We start from the raw sequence: 26,010 nt of genomic DNA on the forward strand, positions 1-26,010 counted from the left end.
ATCGGTCAACCCTCATGATTTTTCCATTGGCATCTCCAAAATAGACCTACTCACAAGTTCCACGACCAACTCACTAGAGGAAAAGGCATAGACATGGCATGCTGGCGTAAAGTCACTGTATGAGAAATTAGCAAGAGTCAGAGTCAAAACATACACAAGATCTTTCGCATCACCCTGGTTCACAGAAAGCCTGAGAGAACAGAAAAGGAAATTCAGAAAAGCAGAAAAAACCCTGGTGCAAAATACACAACGCTGAGGACAAATCCACCTGGAAAAGCCTCTTGAAAGATTATAAACTAGCAACACTCAAAACAATAAAGACATATTTCACAAACCTAATATCCAAATCCCCAACAGATCAAAGGCTATCTTCTCACTGTTGAAAAACCTTTTATCCTCCTCCCAAGGACCACACCCATCCAACTAAGGGGAAATACCTTGATAAAGCCCCCCTGGGCGAAATATAGCCTATGTTGGATGAAGATTCCCCTGCTATGCTTCATAAAACAACATAAGAAAATAAGTATTGCCCCTGTCGGGTCAGACCAGAGGTCCATCGTGTCCAGCTCACACGGCGGCCCCTCAGGTCCATGACCTGATAGTGCTCTTAACCTAAAACTCTCATACCCTTTTCGCTTAATGTCCTGTAAAGTAATCCTCTATCTGTACCCTGCAATCCCCTTCGCTTCCAGGAAGTCATCCAGTCTCTTTTTGATCCCCAGTATTTTACTCTGTCCTATCACCTCACTTGGAAGCGCATTCCAGGTGTCCACCACCCTCTGAGTGAAGAAGAACTTTCTTGCATTCGTTTTGAATCTGTCCCCTCTCAGTTTTTCTGAATGACCTCTTGTTTTTGTTGTCCCCGCTAGTCTAAAGAATCTGCCCCTCTCCACCTTCTCTATGCCTTTCATGATTTTATAAGTCTGTATCATGTCTCCTCTCAGTCTCCGCTTTTCCAGGGTAAAGCGCCCCAGTTTGTCTAACCTTTCGGCATATGAAAGGTTCTCCATTCCCTTTATCATCCTTGTTGCTCTCCTCTGGACCCTCTCAAGTATTGTCATGTCTTTCTTAAGGTACAGTGACCAGTATTGGACGCAGTATTCCAGATGTGGGCACCATCGCTCGATACAATGGCAGGATATCTTCCTTCGTTCTGGTAGTGATACCTTTTTTGATAATGCCCAACATTCTGTTCGCTTTCTTTGAGACCGCTGCACATTGCGCCGCTGGCTTTATTGTTGTATCCACCAGTACCCCCAGGTCTTTTTCTAGGTTGCCTTTCCCCAGCACCCTCCCTCCCATCATATAGCTGTACATGGAATTCCCTTTCCCTATGTGCAAGACCTTACATTTCTCCACATTGAAGCTCATCTGCCATCTTTTTGCCCACTCACTCAGTTTGTTCAGGTCGCTCTGCAGTTCTTTGCATTCCTCAACAGTTCTGACCCTGCTGGAGAGTTTTGTCATCTGCGAACTTGATAACTTCATCCCCGTTTCCAGATTGTTAATGAATATATTGAACAGCAGCGGTCCCAGCACTGACCCCTGCGGGACACCACTCGTGACCCCTTTCCAGTCAGAGTAGTGTCCTTTTACTCCTACCCTCTGCTTCCTGTCCGCCAGCCAATTTTGGATCCATCTGTGGACGTCCCCTTCCACCCCGTGGCTCCACAGTTTCTTCAGCAGGCGCTCATGGGGTACCTTGTCGAAGGCTTTTTGGAAATCCAGATATACGATGTCTATGGGGGTCACCTTGGTCCAAATGTTTGCTTATCCCCTCAAAGAAATGCAGTAGATTCGTTTGGCATGATCGTCCTTTACAGAAACCATGCTGGCTTGTTCTCATCAGATTATTTTTTTCTATATGCTCATTGATGCCTTCCCTGATCAGTGATTCGGCCAACTTCTCCGGAACTGAGGTCAAGCTCACCGGTATATAGTTCCCCGGGTCGCCTCTCGATCCTTTTTTGAAGATCGGTGTAACATTTGCTATCCTTCGGGATTACCCCTGTTCTCAAGGATAGGTTGCAAATATGCCGCAGTAACTCCGCTGTTTCGTCTCTGAGCTCTTTCAGTATTCTCAGGTGGATCCCATCTGGGCCTGGAGATTTGTCAGTTTTTAATCTATCTATCTGCCTGAGAACGTCTTCGAGGCTTATCTCCATGCATGATAATTTTCCCTCTTGATCCCCCTTGAAGATTTTTTCCGGTTCTGGCACGTTGGATATGTCTTCTTTTGTAAAGACCGACGAGAAGAGCTTGTTTAGTTTATCAGCCACCTCTTTTTCCTCCTTCACCACTCCCTTCCTGTCTCCCTCATCCAGAAGTCCCACCTCCTCCCTCGCTGGCTGTTTCCCTTTTACATATCTGAAAAATGGTTTAAAATTTCTTGCTTCCTTGGCTAGTCTCTCCTTGTATTCTTTCATGGCTTTTCTGACCACTCGGTGACATTCTTTCTGATGCTTCCTGTGCTCTTTCCAATTTCCTTCAGTTTTGTCCTTTTTCCACTTCCGAAATGATTTTTTCTTGTCTCCTATCACTGTCTTTACTTCATTGGTTATCCATGCTGGGTCTTTAGTCTGACCGATGAAGATTCTGGTGCTAGTGAATCTGTGAATGAAATCTACACACAGTTTGCACTGCTGAGGTCTTTAAACGGGCTAAACTGAAAATATCTAAGGTTGTGTATTTTTGTAAACTACCTAGTTTGTAGATGGCATATAAATTTTAAAATAAATAATAAAATCTTGTCTTTTTAATTTTGCAAGCATCTGGAGAGGATCTTTCAGCATTTGATTAGCAATCAGTGGCACAGTCGCAATATTCTGCAGTTGGCATCCAGCAATAACATTTTAATGTGTGTAGTCTGTGACTTTATACTATTTGGAATGCATCCTTGTTTGCTAAGCATCACAAAATATTTCACAATTTTGCCTTTAGCTCTGACAGATGCAGAGAGGAATGGAACCTAATTAGAACAGAACAAAAGTAATTATTCCGAAACAGAAATTTGGCCAACATAGGAGCAATGCCACAGCAACTACTCTTGCTACATTTGGCCACATTTTTTTTGGTTCTTGGAAGGATAGGAGGAGGGGATTGTGGAGGCAATTTGGGAGACAGCTAGCAAAAAAAGGGAAAAATAAACAAGGAACAGGAAAAACCCTTTATTAATATCCTGAGACCTAACTACAAGCTCCAATCTTATATGTTTCCATTATACCAGTGTATTGCAAACTGTGTGCTGAGGCAGAGTCCAGGTGTACCATGAGACGCCGGCAAGGAGGAGAGGCGCCGGCGTTGGCTGACTGCTTATAGAACATGCCTCTCACGGTGAGAGGCACATTCTGCAGGCTGTCAGCTGGCGCCGGCGTCTCACCTCCTCTCCCCACACCACTCCTCCGTCATAACTCCTACCAGTGTAGAAATAGGCTCAGGGCCGCAGTTGGAAGGCCTCCGTGCATGTGCAGACCTCCACATAATGATGTCATACATGCAATGATGTGCACTAAAATAGTGTCCTCCAACTCATCTGATAATGTGAAGATCTTTATTCCTCCAATATCGCAATGATACATTCAATGACTCGACATGTACATGTTTCGGCCAACAGGCCTGCCTCAGGAGTCTTAAGGATCCCGAATGACGATATGAAGAATACTGCCACCCACGTGGATTTAACCAAAATTCAGAAAAAGAAAGTAATGTCTCGTTAAACACAACTCAACTATTTTAGTGCACATCATTCTGATTTGGACAATTCCATTTTTTGTTTTCTTGCATTTGTGTTTGTGGTTTTGTTTTTCCCTGGTTTGTTCTTTCTGTCACACATGCAATGACATCATCACATCGATGTCTGCACACTTCTGGATGCCCTCCAGCCGCGGCACTGTGTCGCAGCATCAAAACATTTGTTGGACACTGCTTTATACACTCTCAGCAGTCTTCAAAACCAAGTATACTGTGAGTCCTGTTTCAGGTAAACAAAATCACAGCAGAGCTCTGGTCATAACCCTTTAGTTATTTTCTTAGCAGTAGTAAATATTGATTCAAATTATTCACAAAAAGTAGTAATAGTACTCAAGAAAAGTAATTCCTTACAGTAGCATAGCCATGGAGAGGCCTTGAGGGCAATTCGTGAATTAGCCCCCCAGACACAGATCGGATCCCTCACGGATCCCTTCATGCCTTTTGTGAATCTAGCCCTTAGTGCATATTAACTGCTAAGATACCCATAGGAATATAATGAGTACGTTAAATTTTAGTGTGTGCTAAATCGGTTAGCGCCCCTTGATGAATTCTCCCCTTAGGGGCTTACATTTAGATCTTGCTTTTTTTTTAATATTGGGTCCACAGAGGTTTATATTTAGCCAGAACAAAAACATACAATCTGAAACATCTAGCTTTCACATTTTTCAAATCCTACTCATATTCTGCAATGCTATCTATGTAGATAAAACAATGCTGAATATTCCAAGAGTGTCCCCTGAGAAAGATGTTTCGATTACACCAAAACTAGGATCCTTGTTGGGACAGCTTTTTTGAACAAAGACTATCGTTGGTTGAATAAAGACTCTGTCATTGGTTGAAAAGACGTCTCCCTTGCCTTTTGTTGAATTGTCAGAATGAGAAGTCAGGTTCTAATCTTTGTTCTGCCTGATCTCTTAACAAGTTGCTAGATCCCTATGCTTCAATTTACCTAAATATAAATCACATAACAGGAACATTGCCCAAGCTTTCCTCTACAGCTGTAAAGCAGTATGGCATGCACATCAGTTATGGTGTTCCCACCCCTAGAGATGGCTGCATGCATGCACCTCAACTGCAAAGACTGTATAGCACATCATCCATTTTCTAGACAACTTTATACAAAAGCACAATTGCTTCTTTATGTACTTGTGGGTGTATGAAACCTGCTTTATATTTTGTGGGTACACTGTACCCCTAGATACCATAACTACAACAGTATCTTAAGAAAAAGAAGCAAAAGCTAAGACTTCTCAGTTCAAAGTCGTCTCCATTTATCATACTATCCATGTATAAGCTGAAACAACCAAATCAGACATTTCAAGAATAATTTTAGAAAGTCATTTCGGTGGGTAAACAAACCTGCTCTGGTGTTAAGTTACATTATTTGGATCTGTCAGATGTCTCCTCTTCTTTCTCTCCTTCCTTAGACTAGTAATGGTGGAAAATCTGGAATGAACGGGGGATCATACTCTAGGCAAAGGTTGGACAGGTGATCAATGTACAGCATGAAATTTTGCCGTGGCTATGTGCCTCCAACAGTGATGGGATCATCTGGTGAGAAAATAATATATTTGAACTGTTAGAAAATGTACTGTAAATAAGAAAATATATGATTGTCTCTGGGAAAGAGTGACTAAAGTCACCAGAAATTAAAAAAAAAAAAATGAGGTTTTAAGAAACTCTGTTAGTGCAAAAATTTTGTAATATAGCAGTCTAAATCTTGTCCTTTTATGTGAAAAATATAAAAAAATGTTACAGATGTTTAAACATAACTGTTTGAAATGGCTTATGCGCCAACATGAAAAATTAGATCTATTACATTCCAATACAATAGTTAGAGTCACAGACTCTGGGTACATGTATTGCAAGTTCTAAACAAAATGCAGTTTGCGGTGTCTTGTTAAGAACTATTGCTATGATGACTGGGCTAGATGGGAGGCAGAAGAGGTTAAAAAAGAAAGTCAGTCTCATCGTTTGGACCACAACACTACAGTATCTTTTGTGATTTGGGCTAGTCTGGGTCCTATGGTGCAATCAGGCCCAAGAATGATGCTATTGTAGCATTCTTGACTAGCTGATGAGGAATGCTGAGGATTTGTCACAGAGAAAGCCTCTCCACTCCCAACAGCCCTCTAGCCGTGCAATACAATCTTCTGAGCTAAACAGACATAATTTGGGGAGAGGAATGGAGCAGAGATCAGTGGGAAGGAGAGGAGAGTTACCAGATGTCTGGATTTACCCGGACATGCCAAGGAACTGATGTCAAAGGATGAACGGACACCGACGTGGACATGCTGCTCATGCCAGAGAAGTTAAAATGGTATGGGAAAAGGCAAGGGGGCGTGTGCACAGAAGGGGGTGCCAGAGAAGAGGGCGGAGAGGAGCACCACCCCCTCAAGAGCCATTTACCCTTATTACGCCACTGGGCTGAGGCAAGCCATTGCTTTTTGAAGTGGGGATCTTTGTTCCAGCTCTGGCTAAGGCCAGATCCTGTGTTACATGGACTTGGTTAACCTTGCGTGCAACAGGTGTCCTACCTATATATGTGTCCAGACCTCTCTTGGTAATCCAAGCCAGCCTGTTACATCCTCCAATCCAGAATGCCAACTAATGCAAAAGCACATAGCATGATTTGAGGACATGTACTTTGGTGATGGGCTTGTGCATGGCAGAGTACAACGCTACACACTGAAATTATAGAATGTTATAATTTATGTACTTTCCAGCACTTAAGTAGGCCTAGGTATTTATAGCAACTAGAAGGCTGATAAAAGTGCTTGTGCCCTAAATGTAAGAATGTTTTGGGCCACCTGCATTATTATTCTGTAAAGAAAAGTAGGCAGCTATTTCTCTCTATACAATAGCCCTGAAATAAGTACAATAACTAGTACATTTGTTGCAAAACCACACTGTCACCCTAATTCTATGTAAAGCGCCAAAAATTGCATGCACAAATTTGGGTGTGCTTCCAATCTGTGTACACAATTTAATTGAATAATTAGACAATTAACAATGATAATTGGGATCTTAACAATTATTGGCAGGATCATGGGTGGATCAGGAGTATTCCTCCAATTTGCATACGCAGTTACAGAATAAGAAAAAAGGATTTGTACCATATTTCAGTTAGTGTAAATAGCCACGCTTAATGGGGTCCTTTTGCTAAGGCGTGCTAGTTGTTTTAGCGCACGCTAGAGCGTCCATCATAGTCTATGGATGCGTTAGCATTTAACACGTGATAATATTTTGCGTGCGCTAAAATAGCTAGCGCGTCTTCGTGAAAGGATCCCAATGTAAGGCGTATTACCTGGCCCCAAACGCTGACTTTGAGTGCCATTTCTAGAATAACAATGAGCACTATTTTTTCAGCATTGATTTTTTTTACATAGCATTTATAGATACAGCTAACAGTGATGCAAATTATCATCTTTATTTAGCTAATACACAAAGTTTGGAAGCTTAAAAAAGTACCCCCCTCCCCTTTTTCCAAAAACGCACAAGAGGTTTTTTGCGCCGGTCAGTGCACTGAATGCTCCGCACTGCTCTGATGCTTTTGTAGGATTACCAGATTTTCGGTTGCGAAAATCCGGACCCATGGCCCCGCCCCCAAGACCGCCCTGCCCCCTCAACCTGTTTGTTTGTCGGGAGGGCATCTGCTCAAGAGAGTTGCGCGGGGACAGAAATCCCACCCGTCCCCACCCGTCCCCGCCAAAGTCCCACCCATCCCCGTGAGGAATCCCACCCGTCCCCGTGAGGAATCCCTCCGTCCCCACCCGTCCCCGCGAGGAATCCCCTCCGTCCCCACCCGTCCCCGCGAGGAATCCACTCCGTCCCCGTCCGTCCCTATAAACTTCAGAAATAGTTATTTCATTTAATTATGCTATTGAATTAAAGGCTCTGGTAGAAACCCATTTACAAATAAGCAAAAAGACTTTATTAATTTGGAAATATTAATTGGGAGAATACATACTTTGTAAACGGGTTTCTACCAGAGCCTCTAATGTTTATAAATTTTTATCAACACTACTAATATACTACTTTATCCTGAAGCAAAAAAAAAAGAAATAGAATTCTTTTCCTACCTTTGTTTCCTGGTTTCTGCTTTCCTCATGTTCTCATTCAATTCCTTCCATCCACTGTCTCTCTTCCTTCTGCATCTTCCATTTGCTCTGTTACTGTGCCTCTCCCTTTCTTCCCCCTTCCAAATTGGTCTGGCACCCATCTTCTTCCCTCAGCACCCCCCCATAGTCTGGCATCTGTCTTCTTCCCTGCCAGCGTCTTCTCCCTACTCTCTCTTCCCTATTTCCTTTCAGCGTCCTTCTCCCCCCATCTTCCCCATGTCCTGTCAGCGTCCTTCTCCCCCCTCTGCTTCCCCATGTCCTTTCAGCGTCCTTCTCCCTCTCTGTCTTCCCCATGGCCTTTCAGCGTCCTTCTCCACCACCCCCCGTCTTCTCCATGTCCTTTCAGCGTCCTTCTCCACCCCTTTGTCTTCCCCATGTGCTTTCAGCATCCTTCTCCCCCCTCTGTCTTCCACAAGTGCTTTCAGAGTCCTTCCCCCCCCCGCCCTTCCCATGGCCTTTCAGCGTCCTTCTCCACCCCTTTGTCTTCCCCATGTGCTTTCAGTGTCCTTCTCCCTCCTCTGTCTTCCACAAGTGCTTTCAGAGTCCTTCCCCCCCTCTGGCCCGTCTTCCCCATGGCCTTTCAGTGTCCTTCTCCACCCCTTTGTCTTCTCCAGTGCTTTCAGCGTCCTTCTCCCCCCTCCTTCTCTCCCGCCCCGGGTGCAGCACAGCCGGTCAGGTCCCCTTACTTTTGTGGCGCTTCCCCGACCGACCGACAACAGCCCCGGTCCGACAAACCTCCCTGCCCTTAACCGCGAATCTAAATTACCTTCTTACAGCTGCTGTAAGAAGGTAATTTAGATTTGCGGCTACAGGGCAGGGAGGATTGTCAGATCGGGGCTGTTGTCGGTCGGGGAAGCGCCACAAAAGTAAGGGGACCTGGCTGGCTGTGCTGCATTCGGGGCGGACCGCCCCCTCCCTTGGTAGCCACTCGAACCGCGAGGCTACTCTCTGTCTCCTTACCTGCCCTGCCTTCAGCACAGAGCCGAACGGAAGTCTTCCCGACGTCAGCGCTGACGTCGGGAAGACTTCCGTTCGGCTCTGTGCTGCAAGCAGAGCAGGTAGAGAGAAGAAGAGCCGCGCGACTGAGTACATCCAGCCCCGCAGGAACCCCGCGACCCTCGGAGGCGTCCCCACGGGATCCCCGCGACCCTAGGGGGCATCCCCATGGGATTCCCGTGACCCTAGGGGGCGTCCCCACGGGATCTCCGTGACCCGAAGGGGGAACCCGCGGGATGCCCGCGGGATTCCCGTCGTTCCCGTGCAGCTCTCTAATCTGCTCATGCGCTGGTGTGACGTGATGACATCACACGCATGCACAAATGTCGTCCCAACGTCGCGGCTAGCTGGAAGCTTTCCAAATCCTGGACAAAGTGCCGGGTTTTAAGAAGCCATCCGGACCCCCGGACATGTCCTCGAATAAGAGGACATGTCCGGGAAAATCCGTACATCTGTTAACCCTATGCTTATGGAACTCTATGAAAATTGGAGCAGTGCAGAGCGTCCAGCGCACCAGCTTGCGCCGAAAACCTCTTGCATGGTTTTGTGAAGGGGGGTAAATTTGTTTCTATAATGAAACAGATAAAGAATAAAATGTAAAGATAGAGGATGCCATCTTCACCTGAAACTTATTTCTGAGGCCTTCCTAACCTTAACAAGAAAGTATTTCTTGTCTAATAAAAATATCCTTCTAGAAGTACAGACATTTTCAATAATCATTTAACTACCTTACCCAATCAGATTAAATTGCTGTTCAGTCCCTGGTGATTAAATTTAGTGCACCTTAAGTCTAAATAAACCCATTTCAAAAGTGCTCTTATTCATTTACAAAGGTGTCTCTATGATTCTAAACAGCAAAACTGCAATATATTATTTGCCTTAATCATCAAAGGTCCAAGGTCAAGGATAGATCACCAAAAGAATGCATTGAACCCCTATTAAAGGAACCAAAGAAACACTGGATACGACTCTACTGCTTATTTCTGTGTCTCCTGACAAGACTTCTAAATGTAATAGTAACCTTTCACCCCTACACATTAAACACCATAATTATGTAATTAAAACTAATTATGCAATTTAACCTATGGATTTTTGTCCCGCACTGGCTGTGTCAATTATTTCAATCACTGACCTCTGAAGGTTTTGCAAGTTGAAATAGAACAATGAGGCCTTAAATTGATTTGGAAGGTACACACTGGAAGGGCAGTATTTTTTAATATCTGCAGAGATTACGAAAGGAACACTGAAACCATAAATCTGGTGAAGGCCTTTAGCTGTATATTTCATGATATGGTCATACTCCACAATCCTGTGTTGCAATTTTTACAGATGAAGGAAAAAATTGTTGGAAATATGAGGTTGAAATCTGTTTAAAATTCGTTTAAACCTTTAGCAAACAAGATCTCACACTATGGGGACATAAAAGTTAGATGGCCAAAATCTAGGTACTAAGCTAATTTTCTATAACAGCAAATTTGTGTGTCTAATGTCTTATAGAAATTCTAAGATTATGCACCTAAATAAGGCCCCCTTTTACAAAGCCGCATTAGGCTTTTTTAATTGCTGGTCGTGGTGGTATTAACTCCGATGCTCATAGAATTCCTAAGAGCGTCACCATGGCTGGCGATAAAAAAAGTCTAACCTTGCTTCATAAAAGGAGGGGTAAACTAACAAGCTCATAATTGAAAAAAATAATAATAATAAGTAGGAGATGGGCGCCTATTACAGAATCTGGCCCTAAGGAGTCAATAGTCAGCCAGTGGTGTTCAGCCTTTTAGTGATCAACAGGAGCATTATGGCTGCTAAATCTGGATGGTCAGCGTTCAATATTTCCAGTTTTCACATGACACAGACGGTTAACTGTTAGCTGCTAACCATGAATATTCAGCAGAGATAACTGGTTATCTCGTGCTGAATATTAGCAGATAGCCAGTTAAACTCTATTTAACTGATCAGTGGCCATTTCTGGATATTCTGTTTTGAATATTGAGAGGAAAGAACTCAATACAAGATAAATGATGATTAAGGGACATGGAAGACTCAAACATAAATTAAGTCTAGCCAACCATCTGAAGATCCAATATTTAAAAAGAAAAGATATACACTAATGGTGACTGATATATTATTTGGCATTTGGGGGGAAATTCTATAAGTGATGCCTTAAGATAGGCGCCTAACTTAATTAGAAAATTTGTTTCAATTATGAGCTTTAACAAGCTCATAATGGAAAAACAAAAAATTAACTGGGTGACAGGCACCCATCTTCTTAGGTGCAATTCTACAAAAGGTAGACGTCTATCGCATGACACCTAGTGGCGCCTAACTTCAAAGTAGGCGTGTTTAGGAGTGGAGAAGGACATAGCTGCATCTAGGCACGATTTTCTAAAAAACTTAAGCCCCCTTTTATGAAGCTGTGTTAGGCTTTTTAATCGCTGACCGCAGTGGTAAAAGCTCCAATGCTCATAGAATTCCTATGAGCATCGGAGCTTTTACCGCCATGGTCGGTGATAAAAAAAAGCCTAACACAGCTTCATAAAAGGGGGGTTTGGCACTTATAATGTAGGCCTTTAAAACCCTGGCCTATATTACAGGTGCCTACGTTTTAAAGTTAGGCGCGATTTTGTAATAGTCGCCTAAGTGTTATTGATAATAGATAGGTTCCTATATTAGAGGCGTCTTATCTTTTTAGACGCCATTTACAGAATTTCCCCCTTTGCAAGTACAGGCACAGATTTGATCGAATGCTTTGCAGATGAGTGTTCACATGGGTGGAGTCTTGGCAGTGTGTGGGTGGGGCACACACTTGCATGCATAACTTTTAGAATACTATAAGTTACATGCATATCTCCTGAATCTAGGCACAAGCATTTACACCATCTAGTATTCTATAAAGGAAAGTAGGTGCCCACTTTCCTTTAAAGCAGTGTGTCGCAAACTTTTTGAAGCGCGGCGCACTAAACTCAGGGTCGCGGCTGGAGGGCACCATGCGTGGACGTCGAGCTTGCTAAACCTAGGAGGAAAGGTGCAGAGAGATGCTGGCAAGGAGGAGAGGTGCCGGCTGACTGCCTACATGATGTTCCTCTTGTGGTAAGAGGCAGGTCGTATATGTTGTCAGCCTGTGCTAGTGTCTCTCCTCCATGCCGGCGTCTCGCGGCACACCCTAAATCTTGCCATGGCACACAGTTTGCAGTACACTGTTTTAAAGAGTAGGCTCTATTTCACTTTATAGAACTGTCCTCCACATATCGATCTCACTGGAGGAAATCTATGACCTTCAAATAACACAAGTTTGCATACTTTCATTATATTAAGACACTAGAAACATGGGATACAATGCTGCCTTCATAAGAGCAAAATAAGTTCTGTAAAAAAGTTGCTGTATAAAGCCATGAACTCCAACAGCTTTGCTATCCTTCTAATTATTTGGCCTGATGCCTATATTCATCGGTCTAGTCAGTAGCATAGACCACTTGTCAGCTAATTGTCAGCCATTTGCTTTAATTCTCCATCTTAGTGTATTTTAACTAATAATGTTTTACATCAATATCATATAACTGACTAGAGGATGGGAATTTATGTGTCTCAACCTTACTTCCTTCACATACAATACTCTGGAGTCTAATAGGATGCAGTTAATAAGAACCATATTCTGCTACAGGAAGTCCTTGAGCAGGATTTGAGAGAAAGCATAGGAAATTAGTTTCAGAATGGGCCTATGCAATAAAGAATAATATAAAAGGTAAAGGCCTTTTGTGCATGCTAAAAATAGCATGCATTGCTTTAAATGAGCATGTTTAGATGGTCAAACAGTTATTACAGCAACTCTCCTCTGCTGGAGAAGACAGAAAAGCTGGCCATCACTCTACTTAAATTGGAGAAAAAAGGCCTCAAAAAACAGGAACATCACAAACAGCACACAACTGTATAATAGTAAGCTCACTGTCATCACTGGTCAAAAAAGCCCTCCACATTCACAAACAGACCAGACAATCTTCTTCACCAGCAGGAAACTAATGGTCGGTGCTGCAAACACTCTCACATTCCAATGGGAGCATCCATAAATTTCTTCCAAACCGGACATCAAAGTTCACTTATCTTCCATCGCGGTCACTTCTAGTGCATGAATCTCAAAAGGGAGCATGGCCAGGGGAGGAGTAAAGGCAGATCATGGGTGTTCCTAAAAGTTAGGCACAACTTAGGCTCAGGCATTTAGGTCTGGCTTTCCTTGACCTAAATGGACATCTTTCTATGTTTCTACCTAAATTTTATGCCACGCCTGGTTGCTAAGTGTGATTCTATACATAGCGAGAGCCTTTTATAGACTTCTGCCAATCACTATGCTGATCAATGCTGATTTTTGGGGTGACATTTATAGAATTTGGCCATTTGCATGTGAATTGGTGCACCCTAAGAAGAAGCCACAGCAGCAGATGTTCTTTAGCCATACACTAATAGCATGCGCTAATTCACTAACTGCTCAGCACACTTTAGTAAAAGGCTCCCTTATAGGGTTACCAGATTTTCCATTTGGAAAATCCGGACCCTCTAAACTCGCTCCCCTAGGCCCGCCCAGTTCCACCCATCCCTGCCCTGCCCCCGTCCTGCCCTAGCTACGCCCCCCCCCCCTCCCCCCCACCCCACACACACACACACTGCCTGCTCTCATCGGGTGATTTAATAGAAGCTTTACAAAACCTAGACAAAGTGCCGGGTTTTGAAAAGCCATCCAGGGAAATCCGGACGACTGGTAACCCTACTCCCTTAGATCTCTGTTCCTAGACTTGACAAATCAAGCCAATCTAGGATAAACGTCTTGTCCACAGTTCAAAGGCATTGGTTTTCCACAGGTTCAATTGCAGGCTTCTTTGAAGACTTGCCCTCAAGTTCATTAGAGAAAATTCAATGACTCAGACAGATTTCAACATTAAAAAGATAACATGAATTCTTCCCATTGTTAAGAAAAAAACAAGACATATGGACTTTGAAGCCAAGTTATTTTTTTTCCATGCAGATGTCATAACATGAAACAGGTATTAAAGTTCCAAGAATACTATTATTATTTATTTCATATGTTCTTTAGTATAAGAGATCTGTTTCTCAGATTCAATTTTCTCTGTTTCTTATTTAAAGAAAAAAAAAAAAACAGCTGTACAGAATTTTCTAGAATGCAATTTTTTTTACAATGCAAGAATACGAGTTAATGCAAAATAGGCTGATCATTAACATAATTTGCTTTTATACAGTAGAATGATTTTAAAATCCTAAATAGCCCATGTAGTATAGTTGCAAATAGTGCAGGTACTTTTTTTGCGCAAATGCAGGGAAATTCTACATATAGCACCCAAAAACCAGTGTGGAAAAGATCCTGCTTGTCTATAAACCACACCTAAAATTAGACACAACTTATAGAATAATGCTTGGTGCCAGGACCCAAGACTTAATAAATACTGCCCAGCTTCTTGAGATTTAATAGAATAGGATTTCATAGATGCCAATTGACTCTTAACTCTTTGATTGGGATGACTACAACGATACTTTATCATTTAGATCACCATTCTTCGGTTGTATTGATCTCTCTTAATCTATCCTCTGCATTTGATACCATTGACCATACTCTTTTAATACATAGGCTTCAGTCCGTTGGTGTGACTGACCAAGTCCTGTGCTGGTTCAAATCTTACTTTGAAAACTGTTCCTCTATTGTCTCTTTTAATAACACAAACTCTAACAGTTTCTCATTACCCTATGGCATCCCTCAAGGTTCAATACTTTCACCAATTTTATTTAATATCTTTCTTGCTCCACTTATGACTTTATGTCAATCCATTGGTTTCTCGGTATTCGCCTATGCCGATGATATACAATTATTACATCCAATGGATCCCAATAATACACAGGAAATAGCAGCAATAAATAATACACTGGATCAAATTCATCAATGGTTGGATACTAACAAACTATCTTTAAATATTCAAAAAACCAACTTGATGCTCTTTCCATGGAAGGACTGCTGTACATTGCTTACTCCAATTTCTATTAAAGGCACTCCACTACAGATATATCAAAACATTAGGATCTTAGGTATAACATTTGACAATAGATTATCATACCACGACCACATAAGTAATGTGGTCAAATCTACTTTTTTTAGACTACGTCAAATTCGTTCTGTTGCTAAATTCTTATGCGCAAAATCTCTCAATATTCTAATACATTCTTTAGTCATTTCCAAACTTGATTACTGCAATGCCTTATTCAAAGGCTTGTCACAAAAGGAAATCCGACGTTTTCAAATAATTCAGAACGCCGCTATTAAAATTATTCACAAAGCAAAAAAATTTGACCACGTCACACCTTTGCTTAAGGAATCACACTGGCTACCTATTGCACACCGCATTTTATATAAAATTTGCTTATTAACTTTTAAAACTCTAATATTTCAAACTCCCGCTTTTATTTTTAGAGTTTTAATTCCATATACTACTTCAAGAACACTGAGATCTCAGGACCAACATTTATTGGCCATTCCCTCATTAAGAGTCATCAATACGAGACGCCTCACTATTTTCTCAGTGACTGCTCCCCAGTCTTGGAATGATCTCCCACTTTACTTAAGAGAAGAAAAGAATCTAGACAAATTCAAGACTCAACTTAAAAGTTTCCTTTTTATCGATGCTTTTAACGAATAAATGATCCCTTTTTACTTTTTAGTGCCTTGTTTTTAAGTTCCTTTTCCCACCTAATGTTTTTTCCTTTGTATTTTAAATTTGATATAGATTGTACCCTTTAAAGAACTCTCCTATTGTTTCCATATCGTACTTAGAAATTAATATTTTATTTTGCTTGTGGTTCGTTTTTAAACTATTGTTTGTATATGTAATTCTCTATGTTTATAAACATTTGTACTATTTTGTACATCGCCTAGAATGTAGAGTAGGCGTTTAATCAAACTATGTAATAAACTTGGAAACTTGGAACCTCCCTCAATCTTTTTTTTTTTTTTTCCATGATTCCTCATTTGGGCTACTGACTGCTTTGTGAACTCTGATGTGGTAGCAATGGAGTTTTTGTAAAGGCAGCCTAAGTCCCTAATAAACATTTCCATACATCTTCCAACACAGCTGGTTTAGACCTTACACTTCTAGGGCATAAACCTGAAGGTGCCGGGACAGCCATGGGACGTGGGACTGAGGATTTAAAAGATGAAATAGCTGCACAACCTACCCCCCAGTTTTTTCCTACAGCAGTTGATATAGTCCTCGATGTTCTTAGAGTTCTGGCAGCACAATCATCAACTGCATGCTCTTTATCGTCTGGGTTTGATTATTGCAGTCTGAGCTGCACCTGCCAAATCTAGCCCAGCATGGTTGGGACTTTTCAGTGGTTGCAATGGGGGGGAGATGGAGGGCAGGGGGATTGTCTGTCCATGACCCATAATCGTCACAGAAAGTAGAGGTAATTTAGCTTTTGCCTTTTGAAGAATGCTCTCAGCAAAATAAATAATACAAGTCTGTGGAGCAAACGCTTTGCACTCAACGCCATCTAGGTTTCTCTCTCCACTATCAGGTTCATATAGCTCTTTGGATCCACTCCAGTTACATTCCTCTGTTTAAATTATTTCTATCTTGTTCTTTATAAGAAAAATATGACACATTTGATCTAATTAATTAAGATACGCTTCTTGATGTTTTGTTTTCTTTCGTCTCTTCTGATTCTGGACTTTACAACAGAAGTGGATTTGAGTTATTTTGGGGTATAAGTCTCCTGTTGTGGAAATTATTTCTTTTTTTTTCTTTACTCGATTCTGTTTGTGAGTTTTTAATATAACAATTTGTGCAAAAAAATAAAAATCTTTCTCTGAATTGGAAACTACTGGGAATGACCCCAGCATTTTAAGACAGAGGTTTTGGCAATTAATGCAAATCTACTCCAAAATGTTACCACATTTAGGAAAACATAAAACAGAGGCCTCAGTTTATTAGGGTCAGTAACTTTCCTTTTAACCTTACAGTCTGTGCTCTACCAATTAAATATTGCCAGTCTCTACTGTAACATAATCCCATCAGAAATTCACATGCTAGATGTAATCTTGAAAAGCAATTTTGGAATAATTTCTTAAAAAAATGTAAGTGTCAGCATTTCTCCACAGGAATGAATTGGTATGGTAAAAAGTCTGTCTATAATAGAAGCCTAATCTCTTCATGCCAGAACCTGTCAGTCAAACGTTCACATATGCCATAAGATTAAACCATTTTCAAAAGTTGTCATTCAAACAGAGTTATGCATTCAGTTCTGATATTGCTTTCCGATTCCTAGCTAAAGTAACTTTCGTGTCGGCTCTGTTCTGACATAAGAAAATGCAGGCCCAGAGTCAGTATTAAACAAATGAAGATATTTTTTTTAGTGATTGTGGTTAAATAGACGAAACCAAGGACCCCGTTTAAAAAAGCTGCAGTAGTGATTCTTCCGCAGCAAATGCACCGAAGCCCAGAGGAATTGAATGGGCTTTGGTGCATTTGCCACGGGATACTCGCTACTGTGGCTTTGTAAAAGGGGCCCTAAGTATGCTTAGGAATGTGCCAAGGTTAATTTAGTATCTCAAAATGATTAATTAGGGGGGGGGGCAGTCAGTGGTTTTTATGCACTTTTAAGCTAATTAATTATGCCTGAGTTTTAGTCTTCATTTGATACTCCGCCAACACAGAAGGTCATGGCGGCTTACAATTTATACATAAAAACAAAGAAAGGAATGCCAAAAAATAAAAGTAAAGTCCAAAAATCCTACAAGTAACCAATCAAACATAATATCCAATTGTGTCATCTATTTCTGATCAGTCTTCCTAAGAAGAACAGTTAAAAGCCATTTTATTTTTAAATGTGGGGTCGTTTTACTAAGGCACGCTAGCTGTTTTAGCGCACGCTAACACATCCATAGACTATAATGGACGTGTTAGCGTTTAGGACCCCTGTGTTTTTAAATGATTGTTCGGCCCAAACCAGGGGAGGCAGATTATTGCATAAAAAAGAGGAAATAAAAAAGTAGCCAAGATTTTCGAGTGGATTCATAATGATCCAATTTGGGAGAAGGGAGAACAAATCTATTAGCATCGATTGACCTCAAACTACGGGAAGGAGTATATGGTATAGTAGCAGAAACTAGATAAACTGGCTGAGAAAAGTGAAGCGCTTTAAATGTTAGACACAAGATTTTAAAATGACATCTAAACTGGTCAGGGAGCCAGTGCAATTGAATCAGTAGAGGAATGACATGATCATATTGTTTTGCTTTTTTAGAGGAAACGAGCTGCTGAATTTTGAAGAGTCTGCAAGCAACATAGATTTGATGACGTTATATCACAACAACAGTAATCTATTCTTGACAGAACAAAGGCGTGGACAAAGTAGGATCCAAAACAGAACTAAAAAGTGTGATTTGCCGAAGCCAATAATAACCTTTTTTGATCACCTGAGAGATCTGGAATCAAAACAGAGTTGCAGAATCAAAGAAGACTCCAAGATAGCGGAAACATGTCAAGTCCCATTTTGGACATTAATAAACAGCTTTACAACACTTTATTGGCTTTGGTTTTTTGGTGGAAGTTCCATTGTCCCGTCCCACTATTTTGCTTCTGCTTTGCCTACGTTCCCCTCACTTTGATTTATATAGACCATTAAGGAATACAAGAAGTTTCCACTTATTTGCCTTTCCTAAGCCAAATGGTGTTCGTTATAAGACCTTCTTTGATAGGACCTTAGTGTTTCAAGCAGGTAAGCTGCAATTTTGGCTTGGTGAATGTATTCATCACGCCACGTCTTACTGTTCTTTTTGAAAATTAGTCAAGTCTTCTCTGTTTGACAAATTTATTACTTAACTTGGTATTTTTAACTTTTTATTGTATGATTTTATTTTTATGGTATGAATGTATTTTGCTGACTGTCCAGTTTCTCTTAGTGTAAACCGCCTAGAACTTTTGGTAATGGCAGTATAAAATAATAAAATTATTCTTATTCTTACGTGGGTCTGTATCCTGCTGGACTGTGTGGTTCTTAAGGTGGTTTAACACAGGACTTCCTATCCACTAAGCACATTTGTAATAACACCATAAAATAGGGCTTTTTTTCTTTTTAATCTTTTTCAGGTCCTGCACTAACCCTCTCCTTTACAAAGCCACGCTAGCGTTTTTAGCACAGGCCACCATGGTAACAGTCCCGATGCTATAGAATTCCTATGAGCATCCCAGCAGTTATTGCCCCAGCTGGCGCTAAAAATGCTAGTATGGCTTTGTAAAGGAGGAAGTAATTGTCCATTAGCACGAGAAACTGCAGAAAAAAAAAAATACACTAACACGGGGACCAATTCTGTAAGTGGTGCCTGCTGTGTGTCGGTCACGGATAAGTGCTGCTTACAGATTCAAGGTTAGAAAAAGGACCCTAGGCACCGGAAATGTAGGCCAGGGTTTTACAGGCCTACATTTCTGGAGTCTAGGGTCCTTGTAGTGACGTAGAAGTATGGTGCTGCCCCTTTAAACACTCCCTTCTGAGCTTCAACATCACTAGGTGCTGCTAGGTGCCAAAGACTGAGGCGCTGGTCCCGGAGGGCGCCTAGTGGCACCTAATTTTTTTAAAATCCATTTTTAATTGTTTTTTAATGGCGCAATCAATTATCAAGCTGCTTAAAACCAATTAAAACACTTAAGTTAGGTGCCAGTAGGTATGATCTAGATACCTGCAGGCACCTAACTTTCTGCGGCTTCATTGAGAAGCTGACCTTAATTTCCTCTTGTTGAGTTGTCATTAAGGCCAAAATTCTGTACAGGACATGCTGCAGTTAGGCAGGGGTGGGTACCACCTAACTGACCACTCATGGGGCACGTTTCCATCCAAACTTGAAGGCGCTGTTCTAAGGCGCCAGTCTCGTGCCTACGGAGGTACACAGGGATGCCTAAGGCTGGCGGCGTGGTTCGCACCGGAAGTGGCATTAGGCGTCCATAGGTGTCCCTATGCACATCTGCATGCACAAGACCAGTGCCTTAAATGTAGACCTTTAAAATCTGGCCTACCTTTAAGGTGCCTGTTTTTATGTTTATGGAATTCCTTTTTTAAAAAATTCTATTTTATATCTATATAATTATAAACTGCCTGAATTCTGTCAGGCTAAGCGTTATATTAAGATTTTATTAAACTGTAAATTGTAATGACACACTAAGGCCACGTTTTACCAAGCCTTAGTGAAAGGACCCCACTATATGTAAACCAATTTGGTTGTACCACAGGAAGGCAGTATATAAAATCCATTACTTTTTACTTATTACCAACTTACAGAAGAAGAGGTTTATTTCATGAGGTGCAAGAAAACCTTTAACTGTTCAGGTTAAAATAAAGCACTTATATATATATCTTATTAGTGCTGGGGGGGGAGGGGGGAGAAAGGCTTCAAGTGCTCACAGGTACCTGACGTTAGAGTTTTCTTGCCAGGTTACCCTTAAGTGAGCTATCATTAGCCTTCAAACGACCCCCTATGTCTATGTGACTTTGTCTTGTTAGCTTTTGATTTTTGCCTTACAGCGATTTTTACTGATTACTATTACTTAGCTTTTAGCTAGGAGCTGGCATAGTGCAAAATGAGGAGCAATGATGGGCTAACGCTAAAACTTATTTATTTATTTTATTATTTATATACCACTTATATCCTAAGTGGTTTACATTCAGGTACTTTATCATATTTCCCTATCTGTCCTGGTGGGCTCAAACTCCTTCAGCTATGGGGAACCTTTGGGTACATTTACTCCTGATGAAGCTCCTAGTGCGGTGAAACGGGGACGCTCAATAGAGAAACACAGTTCCCAGTGGTGACCCACCAGCTCTTAGCTAAAAGCTAAGTAATAGCGTATTGTCAATAATAAGTAAAGCACAGTTACTTACCGTAACAGGTGTTTTCCAGGGACAGCAGGCAGACATTCTCAACATGTGGGTGACGTCACCGACGGAGCCTCCTAGCGGACGTTTTCGCAAGCAGACTTGCTTGAAGACCTTCAAGCTTGCGATTGGCCCGCATATGCAAGCGTGCCCCTCCCGCCCGACCTAGGGCATGCGTCTCCTCAGCGTAGCCTCAGTTCAGATAGCTAGCAAAGAAGCCAACCATGGGGAGGTGGGTGGGTTGCGAGAATATCTGCCTGCTGTCCCTGGATAACACCTGTTACGGTAAGTAACTGTGCTTTATCCCAGGATAAGCAGGCAGCATATTCTCAACATGTGGGAGACCTCCAAGCTAACCAGAATGGGATAGAGGGAGAGTTGGCAATTTAGGAGAACAGATTTTGCAAAACGGACTGGCCAAAATGGCCATCACGCTTGGAGAAAGTATCCAGACAGTAGTGCGAGGTAAACGTATGAGTGGCAGCCTTACAGATTTCCTCAAGTGGAGTCAAGCAGAGGAAAGCAACAGACGCCGCCATCGCTCTGACCTTGTGGCCTGTGACTCGACCTGGCAGGGAGAGACCAGCCTGAGCGTAATAGAAAGAGATACAAGCAGCCAACCAGTTAGAATTGGTCCACTTAGAAACAGAGCGACTCGAGCAATTTGGATTGAAAGAGAGGAACAACTGGGGAGCAGAACGATGAGGAGTGGTACGCTTCAAGTAGAAGGCCAGTGCACGCTTACAATAGAGAATGCAGATCCACTTCTCCAGGGTGAGAATGGGGCTTCGGAAAAAACACAGGAAGAACAATGGATTGGTTGATGTGAAACTCAGAAACAACCTTAGGCAAGAATTTAGGATGGGTACGGAGAACCACCTTATCATGATGGAAGACAGTGAAAGGTGGGTCCGCTATCAAGGCTTGAAGCTAACTGGCCCGACGGGCAGAAGTGAGAACAATCAGAAACACAATCTTCCAAGTAAGATACTTTAAGTGAGCCCACGCTAGCGGCTCGAACGGGTGTTTCATCAAGCGAGCAAGGACCACGTTAAGATCCCAAACCACAGGAGGAGGTTAAAGGGGCGGATGAACTTGGAAAAGGCCTTTCATAAAGCGGGAAACCACAGGATGAACAGAGATAGGCTTCTCGTCAATCGGTTGATGAAAAGCAGCAATGGCACTAAGGTGTACTCAAACCAAGGAGGACTTGAGTCCAGCGCCAGATAAGTGTAACAGATAATCCAGGACAGCAGATAAGGAGGCAGACAGTGGCTCCTGTTGCCTAGTAGCACACCAGGAAGAAAAGCGGGTCCACTTCTGATGGTAACATTGGCGAGTGGACTCCTTCCGAGACGCCTCCAGGATATCCAGCACAGGCTGGGAGAACTGGAACGAGGGCATTAAGTCTCAAGGAACCAAGCCGTCAAGTGCAGAGACTGAAGGTTGGGATGAAGTAGAGAACCTCGACTCTGCGGAAGCAGAGAGGGAAAAACAGGCAGAAGAAGAGGCTCCCTGGAACTGAATTGCAACAGACCCACTGGGTATAGAAATGATGGAGACGAGCCCCGATGGGGAGAAGGAAGGCTCCAGCAGGAAGGGAGCCGGAAGGCTCATACTGGAATTATTAAGGCGGCCCAGGTTTCGCCGGAGCCGGCGGCTGGGCCTTAGCTTGTCACTGCTGCTGCTGTTGCGGCCACTTCGAAGGAGGCTGAGAGAATGCAGGAGTAGATTTCTGAGGATCCCTCTGGAGAGGAATTTTGTATTGCCGAGCCGGAGGGATCTTCGGCTTAAGTCTCACCAGAGAAGCGAAGGACCATTCGTGTTCCGAGAGGCGCTTAGTGGCTGCCTCTATGGAATAATCAAACAGCTCATTACCCATGCAAGGGAGATTGACAAGACGATCCTGGAGATTCGGATCCATGTCCACAATCCTGAGCCAGGTGAGGTGACGCATGGTGATCGCAAACGCCCTGACCATCGAGGACAACTCGAAGGCGTCATAGGCTGCCTGAAACATATAGAGACGGAGCTGGGAGAGGGTCTCCTCAAGGAGACAAAACTCCCGACGCCGAGAATCCGGCACATCCTCCCGGAACGAGCGGAGGGTGTCCACACAGAACAGGAGGTAGGACGTGAAGATAAAGTTATAGTTGAGGACACGGTTCGCCATCTTTGAGTTTTGATACAGACGCCGACCAAACTTGTCCATTGTACGGCCCTCCCTGCCTGGAGGGATGGCAGCGTAAATCTTCGAGGGGTTGGACTTCTTCAAGGAAGACTCAACCACCAAGGATTGGTGAGAAAGCTGAGAACTCTCAAACCCCTTAACTGGGATCGTCCGGTAACGGGATTCCAACTTGGAGGGAATGGCCATGACCGCATAGGGGGTCTCCAGGTTCTGGAGAAATGTTTGCCGAAGAACCCGGTGCAATGGCAAGCGCAGTGCCTCATGGGGCTGATGATCAACACCCATTTCCACCAGGAATTCCTGGGTATAACGGGACTCAGACTGGAGGTCCAGGTTCAAGGCCCTACCCATGTCAGAGATGAAATGAGTAAAGGAGGAGTTTCAATAAGAAGATTCATATCCCTGAGGATACCCCGAGCAAGATCTGGGGGCAGCCAAGAAAGAGAGAGAGATTTCCCTCGAATAGTGAGCCGGGGCCTCGGAGTCCCGCGAATGGGAGATCGAAGAGGCTCGACTAAAGTGTCTGGGGGACGTCGAGGAACGACCCCTTGCAAGGTGGACCGGGGAGGACCCCGGAGTCTGAGGAATCAGCTGGCAGAGCCTCGGAGAAGACGGGGCAAAGGAAAATTCCTCCACCGGTTTCGAAGAAGACCCCCTAGAGACTGGCATCTGCCTCGATGGGGAACGCAAACTAGAGTCCTACTTGAGAACAAAGATGTGCCTGGAAGGCTTTGTGGTTGGAGACCTGCCCCTTCGGGGCAAAGAAGACCAAAGCTTTTTAGGAGGGGCAAGCCTCGACATAGAGGGCGAAAAGCGGGCCCCTGTCCTGGACCCTCAAAAAGTCACAGGAGACTCGGGGGATGAAGAATCGCTTGAGGGAACCCGACGAGTCTTATGGGCACGGCCCCGAGACACTAGAGAAGGACGCTCAGGCTGCTCAGACCGAGGCTGAGGCGTCGAGGACCAGTTGGCTCACCACCAAGGAAAGCTACGTGATAAATATAGCCTTAAGCATATCCTCGAACATAGGTACCGAGACCAAAGGCTGTTGGATCGTAGGTGCAGCAGTGCGCTCCTTTGGGGTCGACCTCCAGGAAGAGTATTCCCTACATGAGGAGGCACGTTAGAGTGATGTCTCAAAGACGTCAACGAAGCGGCACTGACATGAGACTCTGAGGCAGGCTTCTTTGCCGGCACTCCTGAGGAGGAAAGAGGAGACTTACCCAAGACTGGAGTAGCAGGAGGAGCCGAGGCCGGAGCCTTTCAAGCCAAGGGCGACTTTGAGGCTGAGGACTTCAAGGCCGAGGCACCCAACGAGTGCGCCGAGGCCGAGCTCGAGGCCTGTCCCGCAGGATCCATGGGGCCAAATAGCAGGAGAAACTTGGCCACCCTCCGACGAACAGCCCGCAGTTGCAAAGTCGCACAACATGGACACGACTCAGCGGGGTGCTCCGCACCCAGGCACTCCACACACCAATGATGAGGGTCGGTGATGGAGATAACCCGGTATTTAAACCTGGAACAAGGCCGGCACATAAGAAAAAGGACGGCCACGGCCCCGCGAGGCCAAGCAGCCAGAACAAGACCGGTGAACCCGGTCAAAAATATACGAACGGAAAAAAAGAAAAAGAAAGACGCGGGCACAGCGACTCAACTGAAATTAACCAAATAAGCCGCAGTGCAAGAGGGACAATGAAATCGCACGAAGGAAGGGAGCAGTGCTTCTGGCTTTGCGGAAAACATAGAACTGAGGCCACACTGAGGAGACGCATGCCCTAGGTTGGGCGTGAGGGGCACGCGCGCATGTGTGGGCCAATCGCAAGCTTGAAGGTCTTCAAGCAAGTCTGCTTGCAAAAACGTCCGCTAGAGGGCTCCGTCGGTGACATCACTCACACGTTGAGAATATGCTGCCTGCTTGTCCTGGAATAAAAATCGCTACAAGGCAAAAATCAAAAGCTAACATGACAAAGTCACATAGACATAGGGGGCTAATGATAGCTCACTTAACGGTAACCTAGCAAGAAAACTCTAACATCAGGTACCTGTGAGCACTTGAAGCCTTTTTTCCCCCGCACTAATAATATATATAAGTGCAGAAGAGATCCACACAACCACTAGTATTTCCACATTTTGATAAATATTGGTCTTGGATAGACGTTATAACAGTAGGATTTTTTACAGGTTAAAATAAAAACACAAATCTATTACACAGGTATATCCAAAGATATTATAGAAGATTAAAGGGAAAAAAAAAACCCTGCCCTAAGCAAAGTAACTGATGTAACTTAATAACCTATTTCCCATTCTCCTGGGTGGCTTTAAAAATATCAGGGAATACCGTAACCTTCTAGTCAAAAAAGAAATAAAAAGAAAAATTATGTTCTTGAAAAATAAACAGAGAACAAAATCTCAAACTAAAACAAGTGCAAAGAAAACCAACAAAGTCTCTTTGGAGCCTGCCTCCTCCTGAGTTGTTTCAAACAATTAAAATCCAGAGCGTATGTGAGACCCGAAAAGTACAATACTACAGCCCTTCTCTTCGCCATTTGGATTTTCAGGATTACATAAAAAATAAGGAAAAGATAAATTCACACATATTGGAGACCCATTATCGGCCTAATTCTAGATATGGCATTCAAAGCAGATATGGGGGAAGCCACTGCTTGCCCTGAATCAATAGCATGGAATGTTGCTACTTTTTGAGATTCACAATGGAATCTTGAAAATCTTTTGGGTTCCGGAATGTTGCTACTATTTGGGTTTCTGCCAGCTACTTGTGACCTGAACTGTCCACTGTGGTCTGACCCAGAATGGCTATTCTTATGTTCTTAAACTTGTGTGCGGAAATTTGGGAGTACACCAAATTTCCATGTACAATGTAATCGAACAAGCTTATTAGCATTGACAATTAAATGCTAAAAATCAATTATTGGTGCTAATTGGCATAAATTTAAATTTATGTGCACATTTTTAGGTGCTGGGATCTGCACATAAATGTTATGTGTAAATACGAAAAGAGGGTAAGCCATGTGAGGC

At 43.1% G+C, this 26,010-nt stretch overlaps 1 protein-coding gene across 7 annotated transcripts in view; it reads right to left on the reverse strand.

Annotated features, from left to right (window-relative positions):
• ERC2 (ELKS/RAB6-interacting/CAST family member 2) overlaps positions 1 to 26,010 on the reverse strand; it is a 779,911-nt gene that overhangs the window by 138,001 nt on the left and 615,900 nt on the right. For all 7 annotated transcript variants that reach the window (XR_004537423.1, XR_004537420.1, XR_004537424.1 and 4 more), the window contains one exon: positions 5,110 to 5,301. The gene's annotated coding sequence lies outside the window, so the exon portion shown is untranslated. The remainder of the gene's footprint in view (positions 1 to 5,109; positions 5,302 to 26,010) is intronic.

Source organism: Geotrypetes seraphini, chromosome 17, assembly GCF_902459505.1.
Source record: "Geotrypetes seraphini chromosome 17, aGeoSer1.1, whole genome shotgun sequence".
NCBI classification, from domain to species: Eukaryota; Metazoa; Chordata; class Amphibia; order Gymnophiona; family Dermophiidae; genus Geotrypetes; species Geotrypetes seraphini.